At 35.3% G+C, this 22,083-nt stretch overlaps 1 protein-coding gene across 4 annotated transcripts in view; it reads right to left on the bottom strand.

Annotated features, from left to right (window-relative positions):
- LOC143238387 (uncharacterized) overlaps positions 1 to 22,083 on the bottom strand; it is a 98,228-nt gene that overhangs the window by 57,761 nt on the left and 18,384 nt on the right. Inside the window, exon 1 of one of the 4 annotated variants that reach the window (XM_076478554.1) lies at positions 6,321 to 6,342. The exons of the other annotated variants lie outside the window; for them this stretch is intronic. The gene's annotated coding sequence lies outside the window, so the exon portion shown is untranslated. Of the gene's footprint in view, positions 1 to 6,320; positions 6,343 to 22,083 lie in introns of those variants that run through there. 4 annotated transcript variants of the gene reach the window in all.

The raw sequence follows: 22,083 nt of genomic DNA, 5'->3' as shown, positions 1-22,083 counted from the left end.
TTAAGAAAGGCTAAAGGTTTTGGGCGTTGAGCTGTTCTGCGTAGTCTACGTCAGTGATTAATGTTTTTTATCACTCTACGTGTGAGGACCGGGCGTGGTCAGGTTGTTAGCGTGGCTGTCTGAGCACGCGCTCCATACTTCTGTCGTTATGATTGCTGTATGCTATTGATTGGTTCTCAATTAGGCTTCGTGTTTTACTGTTATTAAATTATAACTGAAATGATAGGAAGGTTTCAGATTACACGACGTTTAGCTGCTTTACTTTTTTTTAAACTTCTGGATAACATCAAAACTGTAGAACTGTTTTGTTTAAAATTCTGGGTAACACCAAAACTGTAGAATTGTTTTGTTTAAAATTCTGGGTAACACCAAAACTGTAGAACTGTTTTGTTTAAACTTCTGGATAACACCAAAACTGCAGAATTGTTTTGTTTAAACGTCTGGGTAACACGAAAACTGCAGAATTGTTTTGTTTAAGTTTTTGGGTAACATCAAAACTGTAGAACTGTGAAATTCGAACGACAACACAGTGGAAGTTTAGGAATCTGTAATTAGAGGCTGCAGTTCTGTTAAGTTGTACTTAAAGTTATATTTTATTTTCATTTATTTCACGACAAAAGGAACATACCGTTTTTATCAAAGAAAACCGAACAACGTGCTAGGTTTAGTTTTTCTATTACCAAATGAGTTTCTTAACGTTTGTCATTAAGCATACGAGGGGCTGGCTATCCGTGCTGTCCCAACCACGAGTTTGCAAACCCTCACTTTAACTGTGTAAGTCCTCAAACTTGCTACTGAGCTACTGGTGCAAAGGAGAAAAGTACCCACATAATGTAACATTTTTGTTCTTCACTTTTGACCCCTATTTTCTTTTGTGTGTGTGTTATTGGGTTAGGTCACACAAGGTCATAGGAACGAGTTTACTACAGAATATCTCTCCCTCTAGTAAGGAATAACAAATGAGAGCAAACGCATAAGATATAACACAAAGTCATATACGTAGAATATCCTTCATATCATGAAAAATAATAATATTTCATAAAAGATAAAGGTCGTAAACATTATTTAGTGGAAACTTTAGCAGTTAAGTCGAGTCTTGTGTGTATATCTTAACTTTTTAATAAAGACTGTAAACGTTATTTAGTAGAAACTTTAGCAGTTAAGTCGAGTGCTGGGTATATATCTTAACTTTTTGATAAAGGTCTTAAACGTTATTTAGTGGAAACTGAAGGAGTTAAGTCGAGTCCAATGTGTATATCTTAACTTTCTAATAACGGTCGTAAACGTTATTCAGTAGAAACTTTAGCAGTTAAGTCGAGTCTTGTACGTATATCTTAACCTTTTAATAAAGCTCGTAAACGTTATTTAGTGGAAACTGAAGGAGTTAAGTCGAGTCCAATGTGTATATCTTAACTTTCTAATAACGGTCGTAAACGTTATTCAGTAGAAACTTTAGCAGTTAAGTCGAGTCCTATGTGTATATCTTAACTTTTTAAATAAAAATCCTAAACGTTATTTAGTGGAAACTCTTTCTGACGCCGATGAGGTTACTTAATGTTAGAAAAAAAAGTTAACGACATATATGTCATTTATTTAATCTGTATTTATTGAAAAGCTGTATTTAATTTATCAATACTGATTAAAGAGATACAGTAAGTTATTGGTCACCATCCTCGTTAAGCTATTTACTATAACAAACCCATAGTTTTCAAGTGTAAGATGGCCTCATGGTAGAGTTCTGAATCTCAGAACTGGTGGATCGGGTTCAAAACCTTGATATTTCGGTTTTATGATTTTACCTTTGAATTTTAACTAGTTTGAAAGAAGTACAGAAAAAAATTCTCATTTAAACGTTCCCAGTGATGAAAAATATTTCTTCAGAGTTGAATAACTTATATTGTGGGGGAGGAGGGTTTATGAAATGGGAAGGGGATTCACTACAATATGTTGGAATACTAACTCATTATGTATTAAAACTGGGAAGGGGATTCACTACAATATGTTGGAATACTAACTCATGATGTATTAAAACTGGGAAGGGGATTCAATACAATATGTTGGAATACTAACTCATGATGTGTTAAAACTGGGAAGGGGATTCACTACAATATGTTGGAATACTAACTCATGATGTGTTAAAACTGGGAAGGAGATTCACTACAATATGTTGGAATACTAACTCATGATGTATTAAAACTGGGAAGGAGATTCACTACAATATGTTGGAATACTAACTCATGATGTGTTAAAACTGGGAAGGAGATTCAGTACAATATGTTGGAATACTAACTCATGATGTATTAAAACTGGGAAGGAGATTCAGTACAATATGTTGGAATACTAACTCATGATGTATTAAAACTGGGAAGGAGATTCACTACAATATGTTGGAATACTAACTCATGATGTATTAAAACTGGGAAGGAGATTCAGTACAATATGTTGGAATACTAACTCATGATGTGTTAAAACTGGGAAGGAGATTCAGTACAATATGTTGGAATACTAACTCATGATGTGTTAAAACTGGGAAGGGGATTCACTACAATATGTTGGAATACTAACTCATGATGTGTTAAAACTGGGAAGGAGATTCAGTACAATATGTTGGAATACTAACTCATGATGTGTTAAAACTGGGAAGGAGATTCAGTACAATATGTTGGAATACTAACTCATGATGTGTTAAAACTGGGAAGGGGATTCACTACAATATGTTGGAATACTAACTCATGATGTGTTAAAACTGGGAAGGAGATTCAGTACAATATGTTGGAATACTAACTCATGATGTGTTAAAACTGGAAAGGAGATTCAGTACAATATGTTGGAATACTAACTCATGATGTGTTAAAACTGGGAAGGGGATTCACTACAATATGTTGGAATACTAATTCATGATGTGTTAAAACTGGGAAGGAGATTCAGTACAATATGTTGGAATACTAACTCATGATGTGTTAAAAACACGTAGGTGTAAGAAGTCTTCATAAAACTGAAATATGAAACCCTTATAACCCGAGCACTTTCGAAAGGTGGATCTTTCTTCTCAAGGGGCAACGGGAAACTAATAGTTGATAAAGGTATAAGGAGGCCAGTAAGGTATAGACTTCAGCTCTTATTACGCACCAACAGCTTTAATGTATCGGAAACATTTTATGGTATAGCAGGAATTCGAAATTGGCTACCAGACTTCAATTTTTGCCTGATCGCAGACGGTTTTCTTCTTTACAGGGTAGTTTAAAACTAAATATTTATTATGGTAACCGGTGTCATCTGGTCGTTTAATCCGAACACGCACACTCAGACATAACAGAATAATACACGTGAATCAATACTGTATGTGGATCAGCATCACTGTTACGAATTCTCTCTCCATATATATTTGCAGGTGTTTAGGCTTAAAATTAATATTTCCTAAGAAACATTAATCCCTTGGGGTGCTCGAAGACTAACTAGTCCTCCTTCAACCCCGCACCAGGTAGGAATTTGTAAAATAATAGCGTTAGTGGGTAACACTAATAGACAGATTAATGGATTGATTTAACACATGTAAATGCTTGTCTGGTAAGCGTGGCAGGCAGCGAGGTGGAGGCAAAGCAACCCCCCCCCCCAGAAGAAAGAGAGACGGAGAAATACGACGAGAAGCAGGTCGGATAAATACAAACAACAATCAAACGGGCCAGTTCAGGGCCGGGCATGAATCGATGGATCAAAGTGCCCAAGCGGGGATCTATGGATCCAATGCTTAAGGATTAGGTGTGGGGGGAAACGGGAGTACCCCGAGAAAACCCACTTTCACGACCTGGGATTATGAGTTACTCTGGGGTTCTCCTATTATTAACAGCAGGGCTGAGGCCCTTTCGTTTGTTAGTGGTATTGTTTAGCAATACCTTATTAGTCATTCAGTTCACGTACCGTATTCTAATAGCTTACAACCATTTGTCTTTATCGTTAAAAGGGGTCGTTCAAAGTTTGACATACCAAACTGCTGTTGAATATTGTTGACCCAATTATACCACTCCAGACGAAAGAAACCGTGTATCTATTTACATCTATATTTCTTTGTCATGTTTTCATACAACGTCGGTGTCCTTCAATGAAAATTGCTGGTCTCCATTTCGACCCACCACCTTTGTTTCCTAAATCAACAGTTCTGAGAAGCAGATTGGTTCGCATTATTCACGTGGTACATTAACGGAATTCTTATCGCGACACGTTTAGAGTTTTTAATATTTATGTTCAACTGTTCAATTGTATCAACTGTTATCAGTATATAAAACATCCATGTGGACACAGTACATACCGTTTTGTAAAACATTGTTGTATCAACAGTTATCAACATCTTAAATACCCATGTAGACACAGTACATACTGTTTTGTATAACATTCTTGTATCTACTGTGATCAAATGTCCAATCCCACAGCTGTCATCTGCAATCTCAACTAATAGTTTTGTTTGTAGGTCACTCTGCGCCAGTGTTATTTGATTATTTTTTTAATCAGCAATTCGGACTAAATAATTTCTTTTTCTCGAAACGCCTACAGTTTTGATAATATAACAACAATGAAAGTTGTAGGTTGTTTTAAAAACTTCCTGCGTAACCCATTATTAAGTATCTGACCGCTGAGACAGTTGTATAAAGTTGAGAACCTTTTGGTTTATGGATTACAATCCAACAAAGAATAGAAATATTATGCTCAGAGAGTTCAAAATAATCTCGGTGATAGAGGGACAAACCCTACAACTAGCACGTAGTTGACGATGGGTAGACTTGCCTTAGACAGGGATATTTAAATTTTTAAATTGCTGCTTTTTCTCCATAGGTGGCATATTCCTGCATTTCCCATCACATAGTTGTAAATTAGTGGACTTATCGATCATACCGTTGTCAGGAGACTGAATGAAAGAGAACCTTCTGACTCCTAGCAGTGGAGTACCAGACACAGTTTGACGAAGCAGACCAATCATAGCTTGATGGAATACAAATTACTTAGGTATAGCAAAATGTGGAAGAGGTCCTTCATAAGATGGAATTATTGTTGTGGTTTTGTTACACAGTAGGCTTTCTGTCAGATATCTGTGTATAGTACCAGTACCTTAGTAGCATCAATGCTACACGCTCCTCAAACCCTATATAAATTAGCTTCAGTGGCGTATTTAAAGAACTGTGGGCCAATGGGCTAATAACTTTTATTGGTCCGACATCCCATGTAATTTTACATAGAATAAAGTTATGAATGGGCCTCCATCAAGACCATGGGTCCTGAGATTAAGTCCCCTCTAGTTCCTACCTAAATACACCAAAGGACCAACTTGGTCCGCTTTAAAATAATTTCTGATTAACCCTGATACCAAGCTCCAATGTTCGAACTTTAAAAGATCTCTCTTGGTGATGTTACAGCTCTCAGCTTATTTCTTTATGGACAACGACGTGTTTGTTCTGTAGAGAGCGTCCTTTCAGGACCACGAGGTCCACGAGGTCTAGTACTAGTCATTTACATAATGAATATAGCAGGTGTACTGCGACCACGACATATTATTATTTTCCAATACGTTTATGGCACTGTCTTTTTTGCCGCATCCTGCCCATATATGATAACATTATATAAATGTCCATCAATCATTTACTAACATCTTTTAGTTATTAGTGTCTATATATCAGTTTGTGAAAACGGCTGGTATGGATAGAAAAGGCACTATGTAGAGGAGCGAACAACGTTTTGACTTTCTTCTGTCATCGTCAGGTTCACAAAGAAAGAAAGGGTTACTGACCGGTAGCTGACCACATGTTTGAAGGCGGTTGAGTAATTGAGGGTAGAAATGTAGAGGGTATGGTTAGATGTTTAATTATATTTATTAATATAGGTATAAAGGTGTTCCTTTGTATTGGTTTATTTTGGGCTTGAGTTGTTCGCTCCTCTACATAGTACTTTCTCTATCCATACCAGCCGTTTTTACATATATATTTCTCTCTACAAGTGGGTTTTCTCGTCATCACGGACTATATATCAGTGTTAGCCAGTTCCAATCAATCTTATCTGATACCACTTAAAGGAAATCTCGACCTTGCTGTAACACTGAAAGTGTTTAGTGTTAATTTCAGTCGGGTTTCTGTACTTTAATTCATTTATCAATACTCAGTTAAAAAGTAACACAACATCTCAACCTCCTAAAAAGCTCAGCCGGGAACAAAATAACCTCTTTTATTTTATACGTGAAAGACTCCTATCTCCTTGTCACGTTTCCTGGATGCCAGTTTACTCTTCATATTATCAATGTCTATAGTCTCTTCTTAAAGCCTTTAAAATCAACTTACCTATTTCTAACAATCGAATGTACGGTCGTATCACCTACTGTCACACATCTCTTCCTGGTTCGTACACGATGTATCACCAAGTGTTTTAAGACCCAAAATATTAACTGCGAATGTTTGTTTTCCAAGGAACCTACCTACGTACCCCACTTGATCACATAAATATGCACTTATGTCTCTTCCTATATCTGGCCCTGGTCGGGCACGACCTGGTGGTTAGGACGTTGGACTCGCAAGCTGTTAGTCGCGGGTTAAAATCTCATCAACTAACATATTCGCCATTTCAGCAGTAGAGGGCGTTACAGTTTAGCGGTCAAACCCTCTATTCTTCGATAAAAATTAGTCCAAGAGTTGGCAATAGGTGGTGTTGACTGGCTGCCTTCCCTCTAGTATTTCACTGCTACATTAGGGACGGCTTGTGCAGATAACTCTCGTGTAGCTTTACGCGAAATTCAAAACAAACAAAATAACTGTTCCCTAATCATGATGTCAGGTAGACCACTAATTAGTTTACAGTCATTCACTGATCCCTAACCATAACGTCAGGCAATCCACTGACTATTCTACAGTCATTCACTGGTATTTTTGTACTGATTACGTGATCCCATAGATACTGTACTCTAAACCTTTTGTTTCCTAAACTGTAAATTGTTTATCGATAAGTTTCCACCATTAACATCTTAACTTTAGCTTTACACAAATCTCTTTATGCTATTAGACGTTCATCCTCTTGGCCGAAGAGTGGGTGTGACCCTGAAATGAAATATTTCGATTTCAGAGATATTAACCCTTTAATGACCCACCAGTCTCTCGTGCTGGAATTAAATGAGCAGACACAAACATAACAAGAAACGTCTTTTTCCCTTCCCTTATCCATAGGAATTCCTCGAAACTTGTATAAGTCAAAGACAAGTAGTGAATGTAACAACAGACCGAGCTTTTATAATTATTTCTAATGACAAAGAATCGTTTGTGTTTATACAGAAATCTTATACTAAGCTTAACTAGAACTGTCTCTCATAATTTGACGTCACTAATATCATAAAACAGGTTTCATTAATTAAAAAAAACTCAACAGAGAACTCCACGTCCACACATAACTTACCATAAAATCATTAACTCACATAAACACTCGATGAAGGCAAGCGGCTACAAGCACTCACTGTCAACTCTTGGTATGTTCTTTACATACATTTTTAAATTAGAATTGGATGTTACAATAAAACGCACATACGGCTGAGAGGGCGAGCGTGTTTGGCGCATTGTTTCGATACCGCGACCCGAAGATTACGAGCTTAGCAGTAGGCCACTTTAATTATAGGGTGGTTTAGATACTCGTATCTCATACAAGAAAGTTTAAAAAGTAGCACATGTACCAAAAATAACAGTTTTCAAACGGTTTATGTGATATCAGTCTAGACGTACACTCAATAAGTGTGATGATAACGTGGTTACTTGATCCTCTAAACATACTCGTCGATTTTTGTTCTATAGACAAGCTGAACACGAAAGTTTGATAGACAGATAAATAATTTAATATTTCTACCGCCTACAGTTATGGTTTGTTTTTGTCGTTTTTGAAAATATTAAGAGACCCCTTGCGACCTACCTGTTCATAAAGCCAAGGTACAGATTAAAACAAAGGCTAGTTCCCCTCTTATTCTTATGTTTGATCACACAGATATTCGAACCTGAGAAAAAAAAATCCTGTATGCGAGTCGAAACTCGTCGACAAACATGCTCAGTTTTCAGTCGTGGGGGCATTACGTGTCCATCCACTTCTCTCAGTCGACCGTTAGATTAGCCCAAGAGTTGGGAGACTGCGAGTCGCGCAGCTCGACCACAACTCAAAATCATGCCCGGCCAACGATAGGGGGCTGCGTCAGGTAAGTGTGCTGTCTCTCTAATCTGGTTTCAAACCAACAATGTAAAAATTGTTGTGATTAGATTATTTCTATGCTTGGGATCTCATTTTGGATTATCCGAGAGTATTCGAACTTCGGATTCAAGATATTTCATGGACTACGATTTATTTCAGTAGAGCTAATCACCATTATATGAAAACTGTAGTAAATTCTAACCCCCCACCACTGGAAAAGCGGTAAGTCAGACGGCTTATAACGCTATAAACTTGGTTTCGATATCCGTGATGGGCAAAACACAGGCAGTAGCCCGTTGTTCAGTTTTGTACTTAACAACAACAAATAAAAAAGTGCTAAAACCCAGACAAACACTGGTAAAATTCAGGAAAATCGTAAGTGTAGGTTATAATGTGTTAATGGCAAGAGGACACGATAACTCTTTACGTATTAAAACACTTCTCACCGACATAGAACTCAAGCATCTGGAGTGAATATAACAGTTGTTACAACGTCGCTTTAAAACTACAGTGTTGCGTATCACTTAAGTGATAAACCCGTGAAGCAACCCTACGTTTAATAAGGGTTTAAAGATAAACACACAAATAAAAACTGCAAACCTCAAAGATATGGAACTGAATCTATTGTATACGTTGAAGTTTGTTTGTTGTTAAGTAAAACGTTTCACAATGAGCTATCTGTGTTGTGCCCAGCACGAGTATCGAAACCTGGTCTCAGGGCTTATCACTGAGCCATTGGACGGAGAGAGTGGGAGATTTGTTTGTTTGTTTTTAATTTAACGACTCTACGGCTGAAAGGGCGAGCATATTTGGTGGGACAAGGATTCGAACCCATGACCCTCAGATTACGAATCAAGCGTCCTAACCATCTGCTGGGACGAGCTTAGAAGATAGAAAATGAATAAAAATTAAAATAAATAGAAATATAATTTTAATAATTAAGCTGAGCCATACAAACTTCGCCCTCAAGTAAAAAGTAACTTTTCTGCAGCTGTTAAATTAAATATTTTTATGATTAGTTTAAGAGTTAGCGCCCCCCCTCACAAAACAAGTAACAAGCTACAGATAAATTATACCGAGTCCAGTAATCGCTTTGACCTACTCTAGAACGCAGTGACACTTGAAATAGAAATTTAAGGAAGCAATCATGTTGTCAAGAAGATGAATTAGTTATTTGTATAATACCACATTGTGGTACGAAATGTGTCCTTTTGTTTTAATTAGAGACGTCTTGGTAACTGTTCTTAAACTGTTCAAATAGTTAAAAGACGCTTTATATTTACTCCCGTGTTTTGAAGGGGGAGGTGTTGTGTTATAAGACATTAGTAAGGCCTTACCGAATCTCGTTGTATGAAGTAAACGGTGGGTTCCAACATACCCTTGATAATAGGGCTTTATTGTATCGCTTATTAAACGTCATTTACTGGGGGAACTTCTTGGTTCCTTTGGTTCGAGACTACCGCCTCTTCATCTCTATTCCCAAACTCTCTCCTCAGCTATATTTACTGCAAACCTTGTAGTTCTAACATACAATTATATTGGCTGTGGAAATGTGAAAGGTTAGTACCAAGTGTTTACATCATTATGATGGAATGTTAACAGCTAATTCGTTCCATAATTATTTGTATCACAAGACTCCCCCTCCCAGCAACTTTTTCAAGGAACTTGGTGATAGTGCCACCTATTCTTAGTGTAGTATAAAACGTTCCAGCCTCAGCCTGAAACCCCCAGGCCCGGCATGGCCAGGTGGATTAAGTCGCACGACTCGAAATCTGAGGGTCGCGGGTTTGAATCCATGTTGCATCAAACATGCTCGCCCTTTCAGCCGTGAGGGCGTTATAAAGTGACGGTCAATCCCAGTATTCGTTGGTAAAAGAGTAGCCCAAGAGTTAGCGATGGGTGGTGATGAATAGCTGCCTTTCCTCTAGTCCTACATTGCTAAATTAGGGGTGGCTAGCGCAGATAGCCCCCGAGTAGCTTTGTGCGAAATTCAAAACAAACCAAACTGAAATCCCCTTCCATTCGTGTCATGGAGGTAAGTCATTTTACTCGGTGGGCTTAAAAATCGTATACTACGTTCTCTTTGAAAGTACTTTCTAAAAACAAATCTCTGTTCATTTTCTCGTGATACAGTGTTAAAACTGCGAGCTAATGCAGCTATAACAACGGTTTCAATTTCCGCATTGGGCAGAGCATAGATAACCCATTGCGTAACTTCATGATAGAGTGTTTCTTATGCTAAAAGTATAGAGTTAGGGTGTGTTCACGTAGAAATAAAGGTAAGTAAGAATACTTTTACTCGAGAATTAATCAGTTCGTTAACGCGTTTAAACATATTTTAAGACAACCTTATCTCAGGGGGGGGGAGATTTAGGAAACTTAAATATTTAATTAGTAGTAAGGGCCGGAAGTCGCTTAGTGATTAACGTGTCGGGCTGTTCATCAAAATTCTGGGTTTGAGACACGATGTCGAATGCGTTGCACATTTTTAGCCTTGTGCACGTTATAATAAAGACAACTGATTTCATTATAGTGTTCAACGTTGGTCAATAGCCGCATTGGTCAATCTTACCATCACATATATTACTAGTGATTGTCATGCTCCACCACTGGTCAATCTTACCATCACATATATTACTAGTGATTGTCATGCTCCACCACTGGTCAATCTTACCATTACATATATTACCACTAAATGTCACGCTACGCTGTTGATAAGTCTTACAGTCATACATATTACCAGTGACTGTCACGCTCCGCCATCTAAAGCGTTTCTCACCACTGATATAAATAACGTTTAAACACTGTATAATAAAAGGATCGTGAGACCCATACTAACCAAATGGTAGTGTTGGTTAAATCAATTTTATATGTGTCACTTTTCCAATATACTTATTATTCAGTCTGTGTGATGAACGAAACGTCCCGTCGGTAGCGACTTTCAAGAAACGGCCGGTGTACAGTAAGGATGTTATTATACAACGTTCTTACCGGAAACCAGCACTTATATGTTTGTTTTAGAACAGAGCCATATTAGGCTATCTGCAGTGTCCAACGGGAACACTGTTGTACTATGAATCGCCTTCTAACATAGCATCTATTTTTCCTATTCCACTTGTAGAATACCTAAATCCAGTAAATGTTATATCTTACATATATCACCCCTTATTGGGAAACACCCACATTCAAGCAGTTAGCATTCTGGGATACATACCACAATGTCCAATGTTCCAGGTCTGACATTACGTTGAATATGCTTCCCACTTTCAACCGTGAGTACGTTATACAAGTGAAAGTAAAGCCTGCTTTACATTTAAGAGTAGCCTTCTCTTCTAAACGGTCCTAAATTTGCAACGGTAGATCTCGAGGGTCCTAGCCCGAAAGTTTTGTAAAACACTGATTAGGTTGGAAATTTCAGATTTCGAAACGAGGGTAATAAATATATGTACTAACAATAAATATATGTACTAATAAATAAATATATAATAAATATATGTACTGACAACAAATATATGTACTAATAAATAAATATATGTACTAACAATAAATATATGTACTGACAATAAATATATGTACTGACAACAAATATATGTACTAATAAATAAATATATGTACTGACAACAAATATATGTACTAATAAATAAATATATGTACTAACAATAAATATATGTACTGACAATAAATATATGTACTGATAACAAATATATGTACTAATAAATAAATATATGTACTGACAACAAATATATGTACTAATAAATAAATATATGTACTAACAATAAATATATGTACTGACAATAAATATATGTACTAATAAATAACTATATGTACTAACAATAACTATATGTACTAACAATAAATATATGTACTAACAATAAATATATGTACTAACAACAATAAATATAATAAATAAATATAATAAAATAAATATATGTACTAACAATAAATATATATACTAACAATAAATATAATAAATATATGAATATATGTACTAACAATAAATATATGTACCAATAAATAAATATATGTACTAACAATAAATATATGTACTGATAATAAATATATGTACTAACAAATAAATATATGTACTAACAATAAATATATGTACTAATAAATGAATATATGTACTAATAAATAAATATATGTACTAATAAATAAATATATGTACTAACAATAAATATATGTACTAACAATAAATATATGTACTAATAAATAAATATATGTACTAACAATAAATATATGTACTAACAATAAATATATGTACTAATAAATAAATATATGTACTAACAACAAATATATGTACTAACAATAAATATATGTACTAATAAATAAATATATGTACTGACAATAAATATATGTACTAACAATAAATATATGTACTGACAATAAATATATGTACTAATAAATAAAGATATCTACTAATAAATAAATATATGTACTGACAATAAATATATGTACTAACAATAAATATATGTACTAACAACAAATATATGTACTAACAACAAATATATGTACTAACAATAAATATATGTACTAACAATAAATATATGTACTGACAATAAATGTATGTACTGACAATAAATGTATGTACTGACAATAAATGTATGTACTAACAATAAATATATGTACTGACAATAAATATATGTACTAATAAATAAATATATATACTAACAATAAATATATGTACTGACAATAAATGTATGTACTAACAATAAATATGTGTACTAATAAATAAATATATATACTAACAATAAATATATGTACTAATAAATAAATATATGTACTGACAATAAATATATGTCTGACAAATAAAGGATGGGTTTTTCCACTTTGATTTTTTCTTTCAAATTTGAATCATTTGTTTTCGCTTGTAGTGTATTCAGATGAATGACAGAAAAACGAAGAAAATATCATCATATTATTGTGTAGTTCTCATAAGGGTGAATCTAGGTATGCACGTGTGACGATACGTCTCCTACTAGAAGTCTTGTTGAAATAATAATTAATCGCCAAACACAACTATGGATGAGATACTAAAACATAAATAATAAATGTATAAGTACAACTCTAGTTATCTGTATTGTGGCGTGTATAAAGCAGTCTTAAACAACACTATCATCTTGTTAATGCGTCTTACGATCCTGTTATTACGCGGTGTTTAAAAATGAGCAATAATCAGGCCTCGTGAGGGAGCTCTCGTGAACCTGTTGTACCAATTCTAATGGATTAAGCCTAAATAATATGAAGATATGGCTCAGACATAACACTTGAATGTCGTGAATGATATTTTTATCTTATTTTCTTTTTCTTTAAATTTCTGTGTGTAAACCTATTGTACCTTCTTCTCACTGACTTACACTTACTTCTTACACTGATTTCAGTTCATTCTACTAAATAACAAAAGAATGGAACATTTTACTATGTACGTCATCCGGCAGCTCTTTAGAACTGTGTGTGGCTCCCTCTACTGTCAACGTTCAAGACTTATTAAAAACGTTCCCTTTTTCAATGAAAGAAAGCGAATCAAAAGCCTGAAAAACCAACGGATGACAACAATCACCATGGAAACCAAGATTGAAACTTTTAAACAATAATCAAGCGCGATTTGCTTTTTTTATGATGAAACATGTCCAAGGCCAAAAAAAACGTGTATAACTATTAAACCTAGATACATTTCTAAACCTGTATAAAATACACTAAAAATCTACCAACAAATATCAACGTTTAAGAACAACATTTATTAAAAAATAAACTTCAACGAAATCACTGGCAAATTTAGATAAATATTGGAACAAGAATACTTAGTTTATGCATACATTAAACGTCTTGACACCCCAGACATGTGCCTTATCTACATAGCAATCGAGAAGAGACAATAAAGGGCAACATTTCGCTGCATTAATTAACCTGTTATAATACCGGTGGTTGCACTGCGTATGTGGGAGTGGTTCAGATTGTTCTACGAAATGGTGTTTTAAGTATCTCCTTTGTTTATGTATCTATGTAATGGCTAAGTCACAAGTTCTGGGATTGTCTGTAAATATCGAAGTAGAAAGTTATAGTTTCTTGTCATTCTTTCTTCTTTTTTATTAAATAATAACCCGAAAACCAAAAAAATGGTGTCTCACTGAGGTGAGATAGTTTTAAACGGAGTATCCGCTTTTTTAAGTTATTATTATTAATTGGTAATAAGTAAAATATTATAATTATCGTGTAAACGATGTTATCATTACCCTTAAAGGCTAGTTTTTTTACAGAAATTTGGTGTTACTTTAAAATGCTTAAATACAGGGTGAAGCAGAGATAACCAACCAATAATAGATAAACAATAAATATTACACTTGAAACCTCGTTGTATTTGAAACTTGGTCATAAATGCAACTTTCCCGTGTCTGTTGAAACAGTGTATCAAGAAACAAAGAAAACATGTTTCAGAAAATAAAACGAATATAGGGATGGCTGACATCAATCATTAAAAACAGTGTAGACAAGATAGTAGGGATGGCTAACATCAATCATTAAAAATAGTGTAGACAACATAGTACGGATGGCTAACATCAATCATTAAAAAACAGTGTAGACAAGAAAGCAAAGGATGGCTGACATCAATCATTAAAACACTGTAGACAAGACAGCAAGGATGGCTGACATCAATCTTTAAAAATAGTGTAGACAAGATAGTAGGGATGGCTAACATCAATCATTAAAAAACAGTGTAGACAAGATAGCAAAGGATGGCTGACATCAATCATTACAAAAGTGTAGACAAGACAGCAAGGATGGCTGACATCAATCATTAAAACAATGTAGACAAGACAGCAAGGATGGCTGACATCAGTCATTAAAAACAGTGTAGACAAGACAACAAGGATGGCTGACATCAATCATTAAAAACAGTGTAGACAAGACAGCGAGGATGGCTGACATCAATCATTAAAAAAACAGTACAAACAAGATAGTATGAATGGCTGATATTAATCCTTCGAAAACAAAGTCCGAAACATAATGAACCTCATGAGATATTTTCGGGTTTCCGGACAAAATTATCGTTTACAGCGAGGGTACCCAACTAATGAAACAATACATTCTAACTTTTACAAGTAGATAGGTAAGAAAAGTATATTGAACAAGTTTGCTAATGGCTAGTACACGAGATCAAACTAGGCCTATCGAGAACCCTATATTAGATTCTACTCTCCAGACACTAGAAAGAGAGAAATATCTGTACAACAACGAGAAGATAACACCTTTGGCTTTCAAGAAGATATTTATAGAAAGACAAATTACTACTGTTATTACATATTGTTGAAAATTAGGTTGAAAGCTAAACTTGATTATTCTTTTGCGCTTAAACTTTTTAAAGAAGTTAAACTTTATTTATTTTTTTATCTTTAGGTAATGTCAACAAACTACGACAGTGCAGTCTACAGTCCAGTAAAGAGTTTATCACCTCCTGAGACATGGATCTTTTTAGGTACATAACAATAGTTTCTGTATGTATGGTTGGTTGTACATAAAAGCAATATTAATAGTTCTCGTACCTAATCACGGACATTCCACTTCCAATAATTATAGTCAGGCATTTAGTGGATAGTCTACATTCAGAAATCTGAGGAGGGTAAGGATCCAACGGTCTTAACAGCGGTTAGAAACGAATTTTAAATTATAAATTAGATAATTTCTTCAAAGACTGCAACAGTATCTACGTGTAACGATTCTCAGTATAAAACTAGTGACCAAAACAGAGTAATGAATGGCTCATAGTTTTAGTTGGTCAGCATCAGAGACAATGTCGAAGACTCACACGTGGACTTATTTACTGACCTTCGTTTAGACTCACAGATGCACAGTTGTTTTCAACATGCTGTCAGAGGGAGCCACTGGCAGAACTGGATAACAACAATCTGAAAATTAGAGTTAAATAAAGAAGACGTGTATATCTTTGAATTTGTCAGAGTTTTTTTATAAGCCAACGAAGCAGTATTAGATATTAGACAAGTTTGTTGTATTAACTTATATTTCAATTTGTCCTTGCTCAGAACCGGGTGGTTAGGGGCAGGTTGCGAGACGATGTCACACCGAATTTGTCCTCCCTTTCAGCCCTAGGGGTACTATGTGTTGCAGTTAATCCCACAATTCCTTGGTAAAAATAGAAAAGACTGGTAAGTGACTAATCTTCTCTGAATATTATTATTTATTTATATCTGTGTAACTGTTACAGACACAATGTCGAAACGATTTTTTTCGACAATTTATAAAAACCAAAAAAATCTGAAGTATTTGACTAAATAACTAAACATTTAATTTTTGGACTCGCCGACTTTTTAAAACCTAACATTCTATTTAAACACACCTTCTAAAAGTCATGAAGCAGTCAGTAGGTGTTTCTTGCATATACGCAAATAAGAGAGGAATGAAGACTTAGTGTTACCTCTCAATAGGTCCATTACTCGTCATCAGAAGTACAAACACAATGTTAACATTTTGTGTTCTAAACTGTTCTGTTCAAGTTAAACATGCTAATATAATGCGTTAAATGAGCAGAAACGTGTTTACTAGTTAATTATTACACAATTCAGTGATACATTAAGTAATGTTAGTGTTACAGTATATCCAGTTAACTTGAATAAAACTTATTTCTAACTACACCAGTCATCCGTCATTGTCTAAGATAGGCTGTGAGAAGTTACTTTCCAACTCAATGATTAGAACTATATTTGTCATGGAGGGTATACAGTGTTCAACGTTCTTGTACGCCATAATCATATACGCGACCTGTATTATCGCCTGTTTATAGCAGCAATTGTTTTCATGATGATTCACGATAAATATTAGCAATAGGATCTTGAAATGACCTTGTATGTTTTGTATATAATAATAGTTATTAGGAGACGTGATTGGTGACCTCATAATCACGTGAGAAACTAAGTTTTCAAAATGTTGTCATAGGAACATTATATAAAAATTAAAATTAACGAATGGCCCAACATGAAAAAAAAGAGGAAGGGTGGATATTAAAGTTGGAGAATAGACTTAGGATGTAAAGAAGATATATATATATATATATATATATACAAGTGTCATAAGTAATATCATTTTTAGATATTTATATCACTCACTCTTTGTTCTAGCTAACCCTAATTATGTGCACTGAAGGCGTCAGTTACATTTACACTTAATAATATCACGACAAGTACCTGTAAAAGTGCGAATTACACTATAAATATCTTAGTGAATCGTGAAGGACCATCGAGACCCACGTTGAGTTGTTTAATTTTGTATAGAGCGAGACGATGAATAAACTAAGACAACACATAAAGTAAGTGACATACAACTATATATGTGTGAGAGTTATCAAACTCTCTTGCCCCCAGTGGCACAGCCGCATGTCTGTAGACTTACGACGCTAAAAACCTGGTGGTGGGCAAAGCACAGATGGTGCTTTATATGGCTTTGTGCTTAATTATAAAACAAATATCAAAAACAAATTCAAGTGAGTGTGAAGTAATTTATAAACAACGCCAGATTAAGGTGAGTGTGTTTGTGTCGCTTTGTCAAATACCCTTGGTCTCCCACACCTGTGTGGCCCGGCATGGCCAGGTGGTTAAGGCACTCCACTGGTAATCCGGGGGTCGCGGGTTCGAATCCCCATCACACCAAACATGTTCGCCCCTTCAGCCGTGGGGGCGTTATAATGTAACACTCAATTCTACTATTCGTTGGTAAAAGAGTAGCCCAAGAGTTGGCGGTGTGTTGCGATGACTAACTGCCTTCCCTCTAGTCTTACACTACTAAATTAGGGACGGCTAGCGCAGATAGCCCTCGTGTAGTTTTGCGCGAATTTCAAAACAAACCAAATCACACCTGTGTACATGTAACATTTTTACACGTGCATCTTTGATCTGATTTAAAACCAGTGTAAATACTAATCATTGATCTGACTCAGAAACAGTGTAAACACTAATCTGTGATCTGATTCAGAAACAGTACAAACCGTACAGTGTGGTTAAAGTGCTAAATTATGACAGACAGTATAGCCAAGGTAGCATTATTTAACGGAATTATCCTACCGGAAATAAACGGTTTTAAAAAAACAGCCATTGTTTACCACATTAAGGTGTTTCTTCGATAATATTCCGGTGAATATACACTAAACCTATGTGAGTGTAAATATTTCTAACTTTAAAATGGGTGAACATTAAATAACAGCATTCATCTTCAACTCTCGTTTGTGGTATTTATTATCAAACTTATTGGCCCCAGCAGTCCTAAAATGTGGAGTAAATTTGGTTTTAACATCGGGTCTCGAGCCTTGAATTATTTGAATACATAGCATTGGCACATACTAACTGCTAACCAACGCCCGATCTAAGCAAGCACATGAATAATAAAGGTTTTTTGTGTGTAAATGTTATGATGAACCGAGAGTTTTGGGCACGTGCTTTACATCTTCCACCATTTCTTTGTAAAGAATATAAAACAAAACTAAATGTTTCTGGCCTATAGCGCCCTCGTCACGGTATTATTTAATTACAAGGCGTGCAGATGTTCAAATTAAGAGCCGGTGATGTTCCATGCACGTGCACAATAGCACGAGTCTGTTCAAGAAAGCCACATCACAAAGGCCAGAACGTTGGGCTGGTTAGTAAAATAGCGAGAGACGACCATGGGAGGGTTCCAGTAATTTATTATACGGTGTTAATAGAAAGCCACTTAGGGCAAACTTTTCTTTTCAGTTGAAATTCCCCAGACGTCGCGCTTAGCTGAAACAAAACTGATGAGTTTTAATTATACATGGTTCATTATATGATCGGATTCACTGATCCTTATGTCTCATGAAAAAAACAAACAGCAAACAATCACTAGGGGCGACATTTTGCATACGAGAATTTCGTTATGGACGGCGAAAGGAAGAAGTCGTAAATGGAGTTAATCGTAAGATACGTCACAAAGGGCTCCAGTAATTTGTACAAAGTTACTAAAGTATTGTTTTCCGTTGAATTTTAAACCTCGACGTGTGAGTTTAGCTTTGAGATCAGAAACCTAGTGATTAATTTTGAATTATACTGACCAGAAGGGAGACAGTCAGCAACAAGGGTGCTCGAGTATTCCGTTAAACAATTAAACAAACAAACTGACCAGCGATCACTTTTATGACATGTCCAAAGCGTTGCATTTATTACACTGTAACAAAATTTTCACTTTTTCTTGTTCATGGGCGGAAAGTGCTTATGCCAATTGCTTATGCCTAAAGTAAATGGAAAAGACCTATTTTTCTCTTAAAACTTTGCTTTTGTGATCTGGGAGCGTATAACGAAAACATGATGGGAGATTATATTTGGGGGCTTTTACTTAAAAGTGATTTACATTACAGTCGTAAATCTCGAAAAACTACTCACTTCTAAACATTTTTGTATTACTTTAGTATAAATACATGTAAATCTTGATTCAGATGTTGTTTTATTCAGATCTTATGTCAATAAAATTGTGCAAATTTGCCCGTTTTTACATAGAAAATAGGTTAATTTCTAAATTTCATTATCCAGATCACAAAAGCAAAGTTTGAAGGGAATAATGGCCATTTTCTGTACTTTTACAACATAAGCAGTTAAGAAAGAGCACATACTATACGGGAACAAAATTTGTGTTACATAGTGTTATTAGATAAAAGCAGGTAACAGTATGTGCGTGTCTGTTATTGAAGCATGTAAAAACATATGTTTGTTGCTAGAAGTAGCAAGTAGGTAACAATATATAACGTGTGTGTTACAAGATACAATTCTTGTAGATTTACCACACAGACTACCAGTTTCTTTGATCTTATAAAACTTAAGGAGTTATATAGATCAATGGTTCTCAATCTTCACGAACCAACGGACACCCCCCACCACCACTCCCATTCTTGTTACATGTCTGTCTGTTTTTCGCAAAGCTTACCAACACACTCGGTTTCCATAGTAACTGCTCAACACCAACCCTTGAATTAATTTTTACTAACAAACAGTGGGATCGACCGTACATTCTAACTACCCCACGGTTGTAAAGACGAGCATGTTCAGTGACACAGGTTCACTTAATCGAGTACATAAATAAATTAAAGAAACCTGTCTTTATGGGCATCTGAGAGGGTTAGTCTTCACGCTTCCATTCATTTTACTCAAACATAATTTTCATTCAAAATCGACGAAATATCGTACGTCTACAGCTCTCAGCGGTAAGAATGAGTGCTATTACACTATAAATTGGGGTTCGATACCTGTGGTGGACACAGCTTGGAGAGGCCACTGTGTAGCTTTGTTTAACAAAAAATAAATTGTTTGATTTCAAAACAGGCACTTGGTCTTTAACACTGTGTATCCCCCTCTTTTAGGTTTCTCCTGATTCCTAGACAGAACCATTACACGGATCCACCTAAGGATGCTTTAACATTGTCTGAATTTCATTCAGCAAGGCATTCATTAATTCATTTATCAAACCTGTTTTCGCCTAAAAACAACACTATCATGTATTTATATTTTCACAAGATAATCGACTACAGTATAAAGTATTAAACATTTTCAAAAGTTAAACGTACGGTAAGAATATGACAAAAGTTAGGACCTCAAGGAAGAAAAACACTAAGTTGAGTCACAAACCGTAATGACCGTGTCACCACAACAACCATCGTTACGTGAACTCTTTTCGTGCTTACCTCATGCACGAGCTAACAACCAGCAAAACACAAAACGTTAAATGCAAAAAATTGTGCGTTTGTGTATTGAAAAGACGCGTGAATATTTACATAACAAAAGATTGGCTAGAATGTTTTAAACAATGTAAAAAAATCATTAAATGTTTTATACTTTAAATGAAACTTCATGAATAAATTAATAATTCATGACCGCGGATATCTACTGAGATAAATTGCTCGCGCAAGCGAAAGTGACGTTAACGTTTGCATTTATTTCTATATTACGTAACAAGTCCAAAACAAGTTATGCTTGCTAAGTTATTTTTATTTGTTCCTTGGTCAGGTTCATGATTCTAACTAACTGAGTGGAACCTATAATTTTCAACAAACTTTACGCCAATCAGTAAGAACAAAAGGTAGACTCAGATGTACGTAAATAAATGCTAAATATAATGTTCGTGAATTATACATTGACACCTGTGTTTTATCATAACGTATACTTATTTTTGATATTATTCGATTAATTTAAATATCTACCAGCAGAGAAACGCGATACCTATGGCTTCTCTTAAATAAGTTTAGAGTTATTTTCCTATTTATCGAGTTATGATAAGACTTTCCACTTCGAGACCAAACTCGTGAAGTTGACCTCAAGCAGACGGTCACGAATAACTGGGTGACCACTATAAACAGAGTTTTATTTTCATTTACTAGTACAGTATCGTGCCGAAATAAGGATCTTCGGTTATACTGTTCGGGTCCCGTTACTGAAAAAAAAAGTCTTTAGGTGAGTTATAAATGTAACAATCAAATCCCGTTGTTCAGCAAGACAAGAGTGGCGGCTATGACTAGCTACCTACCATTTAGTGAAAGAGGGTTAAAATCCAGATCACTCATAATGTCTTTAAATAGAAAAATAAAGTGAGTAAGTTTAATGCACTATTTATCTAACACGTGTTTTTATTTATCGCCAGAACTGTGTTTCTTGGCTGAAATGTGCAGTGGACGACTTCTAGTGGTAATAAGGCTGTGTTATCATGTTGTAAACAGGAGTTTCTGTTTTGTTAGCTCCCCGCTAGTACAGCAGTATGTCTACGGATTTATATGCTAAAATCAGGGGTTCGATTCCCATCGGTGGGATCAGCAGATAGCCCGATGTGGCTTTGCTATAAGAAAGCACACACTGTTCTATTAACGGTGGTTTCCTTAATTCATATCAA

Source organism: Tachypleus tridentatus, chromosome 13 (genome assembly GCF_004210375.1).
Source record: "Tachypleus tridentatus isolate NWPU-2018 chromosome 13, ASM421037v1, whole genome shotgun sequence".
NCBI lineage: Eukaryota > Metazoa > Arthropoda > Merostomata > Xiphosura > Limulidae > Tachypleus > Tachypleus tridentatus.
Note: the sequence above shows the minus strand (reverse complement) of the source record. Positions and strands in the feature narration are given on the sequence as shown.